Genomic DNA, 5,183 nt, shown 5'->3' on the forward strand with positions numbered 1-5,183 from the left:
TTGTTAAGCAAGGCAGTTATTAAGTGAGCCAATGCCTGATTTTACATTCTTTTTTGCTGTTGTTTCTTAAGCAAATCACTGCATGAATCATGTGGTCATTAACCAAATCCAGCTTCCCCTATTGACTTTGCTTACTGGAAGCTGTCTGGGAAGGTCACAAATGGCAATCACATGAGCCCAGGATGCTGCAATTGTTATAAATACATGTGACAATTATAAGTGCAAGGCCTGGTTGAAAATTACCTTTTTCAGTGCTGTTGTAATACTGAACAGTCCTTGTAAGGCAGGGGTGTCAAACTTGTGTTGTCATGGTGGTGCCATGTGATGTATTGTGACTTTTTTCCCCTTCACTAAACTGGGTGTGAGCATGGCCAATGTGTGATGCCTGCAGGCTGGGAGTTTGACACACCTATTGTAAGGTAAGGACCAGTGGTGGGTTTCAAAATTTTTTACTACCGGTTCTGTGGGTGTGGCTTGGTGGGTGTGACATGACTTGGTGGGCGTGGCTTGGTGGGTGTGGCAGGGGAAGGATACTGTAAAATCTCCATTCCCATCCCACTCCAGGGGAAGGATACTGTAAAATCTCCATTCCCTCCCCAATCCAGAAGTTACTGCAAAATCCCCATTTCCTCCCAATCAACTGGGACTTGGGAGGCAGAGAATAGAAAATTTTTATTACGGGTTCTCTGAACTACTCAAAATTTCCACTACCGGTTCTCCAGAACTGGTTAGAACCTGCTGAAACCCACCTCTGGTAAGGACTATCTGTATTTGTTTACCATGCTGAGAACTCACTTAAACAGGATTTTTTTTTTAATGAATCTATCACAATTAAGACATTGATTAAATTCGCAGCTTTTTATTAATAGTTAGAAAAAAACTGCTGAAGTGTACTCAGAGTCATTCTTAGAAGCTATCTTTACCCCCAGACAGTATTTTTTGGAAGTACAAGAAAAAATAATGCAGATCTGTCACTTGAATATTGAACTCTAGATTCCGGTCCTATCCCATTGATAGGAAAGCTTATAAGGAATTGCAAGCACTGCAAAATCCTCCTCTTGTAAGAAAAACAAGTCTGTTTTGGCCATGAACAAAACTGACTCTTGCATTGATGGCATCACTGCTGTGAATGAGGTGGTCTCACATCTGGAGATATGGATTGGCCTGGAAATATCTGGACTGTTGAATGACTGGCATGTTTAAGCACAGGAATTATGAAACAGATTTTAAAAATAATTTTGAAACCCAGCCTCCTATTTCTGTTTATTTTCAGGCTTATTTGCAAGGGATAAGGTGTCTCTGTCCTGAAAATGAACCCACCAACCTAATAAGTTCTGACCAATAAGGTCATTCCTTGAAGCAGGACTCAGCATTAAGAACATCCACAATTGTTGCCAACACTTTCAGCATCCTAATAAGTTGACACTCCTGTTTCAGAAGGTTAGATCAGGATATCCTGGACAGAAAGAGGAGGAGACGAGCACAGAATTCCCTGTCTCCTTGCCCTAACAATACGTACTTCCAATTGCATCAAGAACCTTTACCTTATCTTTGCTCCCTGCTGTTGAATGATATTTAATGAGGTATAACTAACTTCCTTATATTTTTTCCCCCTTATGAATATCTACTGTCAAATTGATTTTCATATTTTGACTCAGGGGTGATGTAATTGACATGGCAGGCAGGCAAATTTTCTTGCATTGTGACCATGACACTGTAAAATGTATTATTTCTGCACTTTCAGACCTGGCTTAAGATCCCTTCATCTGGTGGTTTGTTTTTTTTAAAAAATTGGTCAATATTCCTTCTTTACTGAGACAATGGTACTGTATTCCACAAACCTTTGCCACTTTTTTTTTAGCTCAATGTACTGAGAGTGGAAAGAAACCAGGAAGGAAATGTGTATGAAGTTGTCTGTTTTACCATGGAGAAGGGATAAAAGGCCAATCCAGTGAAGCCAACATATGGAAACAATGATGGCCAAACATATGGGTTTAATGGGGATTTTTTTTCTCAAGCTGTGTATGTTAGTTTTTGACAGGAGCCTTCCTCCTTTCAAGCCATGCTTCTCCTGATGCAAACACAATCAATCATGGCTCTTTAGGTAAATCCACTGGTGCTTCCAGTGTTACAGATCAGGTTCCGATTAAGTGAACTTTACTCCATCTTAAAATCATCATGCAAACCCTGCCAGGGAAAAACTAATCAGCCCAGTGTCCTTTAAGTGTAGGAATGGGGACATTATGTTATTAGAAATGTATTAATTTCTGCAGTGCAGCCAAGGTGTATTCAGATGGAAAAAAAAACCCTCTTCCATATGTGGGGTGATACTGTTTGCTGTGAAGGGACACTGTGTCGAGCTCCTGGAACATTATGTGCAGTTCAGTCCCTGCCTGTAAGAAGTATGAATACTTTCCATCTTCTTTGCACCAAGGACTTCAAGAGCAGAATGTCATTTCAGTGGATGGGAGAGCAGGCAGTACAGCTGACCCATTTTGCCAGAGTCGGAATTAGCTCACATGCTTAAAGGATCATTCATTTGATATGCATATAAAATATAATTTAGGGATTGGCAAATGTTTTGCAAAGTAATGCATAATTTTTTTTCTATTCAAATTGCAGAGAGGGGAAAGTAAGGACAGGATCATGATGCCTTTGAACTATGTACAGTACAATAAACTTCATCAAGAGGAGTTTGTAGGTTTTTGGAATAAATAATGTAGGAAGGTGATCCACACATTTGATGAAAGTCAAATTTCTCTAAATCATGTAAGATGCGAAGACCAGGAAATAAGATACAGAACAAAATGAATATACGGGCAAGCAAATCTTTTTTTTTTTTAATTGAATCATTGTAGAGAGTAAGGAAGATGGCCTTAATGGAAATATGTAGGAACCAAAAAGGGTTGAAGCATTTTTAAGTGCAGAATAATGAGCTAACATTTGGAAACATCTCGGGTAGATGCCTCTCTAATTCATGGAACTGTAGGAAGGAGGAGGAAGTACAGCATAATCAGACTTGCAACATTCTGTTATTATAGCCGTTCTGAACAAAAGTAGTTTTAGCCAGTGGTGAAATTCAATTTTTTTTTACTACTGGTTCTGTGGGCGTGGCTTGGTGGGCGTAGTGTGGCTTGGTGGGTGTGGCAGGGGAAAGATACTGCAAAATCTCCAATCCCACCCCACTCCAGGGGAAGGCTACTGCAAAATCCCCATTCCCTCCCCACTCCTGGGGGAAGGATACTGCAAAATCTCCATTCCCACCCCACTCCTGGGGGAAGGTTACTGCAAAATCTTCATTCCCTCCCCACTCCAGGGGAAGGATACTGCAAAATCTCCATTCCCACCCCATTCTGGGGCCAGCCAGAGGTGGTATTTGCCGGTTCTCCAAACTACTCAAAATTTCTGCTACCGGTTCTCCAGAACCTGACAGAATCTGCTGAATTTCATCCCTGGTTTTAGCCTTCCTGTGGGGTTGATCTCCTGGCTTTGTCTACCTACTGGGGCTGACAACTATTTTATAATTCACCATTCCTTGAAAGGGTGCAAATGCTGGCATCAGAAGGCAAACGCCAACAGTAAGACACCAGCAAGAACGTATCAGAAAAATGAAAAAGTTGAAGGTGGCAAAATGAAAAGAACGACTTTCTATTACAAGACATTTTCAAGCTTCTCTGCTAACCTAGGGTGTAGTGATGTTTGCTGCTTTAAAGTTAATGCAACTGATAAAACAGTGGCGCCTTTTCGGCATTAGAAAGTCAGGGTTCTCTAACAAATGGCCTGGTCGTGTTCTGCTTCTGTGAAATAAACATAGAAGTCATAATTGCCGACATTCCATACTGGGGTCTTGAGTGCATTTCTGTGGTTATTTAACATTCCCCTTGCCTTCTCATTTTCCATTATCTCTAGCCAATAGTGAATGGAATTCATTAGGACTGCAAGGGCAAAAATTACCAAAAGCAGACAACTAATTCTGGTTTCTTCCAATCTATCTCAGCGGCAGAGACACACTACAAACACTTAAGCACTGCAGTGCGTTTCATTCCTTGACACTTCACTGAGTCTCTTCCCTTGAATCAGTAATCTTACAAGTCATCAAGTCTGATCTTTTCAATTATCCTCCTTTCCAGCCAGCTATACCCTTCCGTTAGCTTACCATTACACAGTGCAAATAGTGCCCGAGGCATAGGCAGATCATAGGGAACTGCTAGACCCAACACAACCAAGTGAACCATTTAATTTATTGGCATTGGCCACTGTGGCAATCATCCACTTCACTGGCCTTAGGCTCATGTTACAAGACATGAGAACATCTGAAAGATCTGACATGAGAAAGTCTGGCTGCTCATCATCATCTTTATTAAGAAAGACCAGTACAAAATAAGTTAAAGCAATCCAAATACACCAAAAATATAGTAATGTTGTAAAAGTTTAATACATGGTTTAACCAAAGATCTGCTCTTTACACATATGAGTATGATATAGACCAGGGTGTCAAACTCAAGGCTCCGGCCTGCAAGGTGCTTAGATCTGGCTTGTGGGGTCGGCCTGGAAATAGCAAAGGACCAGCCTGCGGTGCCTCTGCTAGTGAAAATGGGGTGCAATGTGGGCTGTATGAGGTCCTCCCATGCCCCGTTTTCAGCCTGGCCGGCCTCCTGCAACACCCTGCAGGAGCCAAAACAGGGAGGGGAGGCTGCCAGCCTGCCAAAACAGGGCGCAGGGTGTCCCATTTTGGCTGGCAGAGTCTGCAGGAGGTGTCTGTCCTGTCTGCTGTCCATCCTGTCTCCCCTCACCCCCCGGCTACCCCACGGAGGACAACTACAATGCTGATCCAGCCCTCAAAGAAATCCAGTTTGAAACCCCTGATATAGACTTATCACTAAGTCACTTATACAAAATGTAGCATTTTAAAAGATAACTTTAGTACACTTGTAATTTAAGATCACTTCCAGATAACATTGATTGGGAATCTGAGGTACCGTAAGCCTATTCTTTATGAAGGAAAACAACTTATGTTTTAGAATATTGTGCTTACATATAATTATGAATATCCTGTATACACTGATGATATGATCTTGTGAGATTTCCTGGAGTAACAGAATTAGAATTAGAAAGTATTGGATAGACATCTCCTGCTATCATTGGTTAGGTCTACCAGATATGGGCTGCAAAAATTCATATCA

The 5,183-nt window shown here is 41.4% G+C and overlaps 1 long non-coding RNA gene across 1 annotated transcript; it reads left to right on the forward strand.

Moving 5' to 3' along the window:
* The first annotated feature begins 349 nt into the window (after positions 1-349).
* On the forward strand, positions 350-2,693 carry LOC117661948 (uncharacterized). The gene is made up of 3 exons (XR_004590175.3): positions 350-419; positions 1,274-1,583; positions 2,623-2,693. It is a non-coding gene; the product is annotated as an uncharacterized LOC117661948 (long non-coding RNA).
* Positions 2,694-5,183: the final 2,490 nt, after the last annotated feature.

Source organism: Pantherophis guttatus, chromosome 2 (genome assembly GCF_059756535.1).
Source record: "Pantherophis guttatus breed Tessera chromosome 2, ASM5975653v1, whole genome shotgun sequence".
Lineage (NCBI taxonomy): Eukaryota > Metazoa > Chordata > Lepidosauria > Squamata > Colubridae > Pantherophis > Pantherophis guttatus.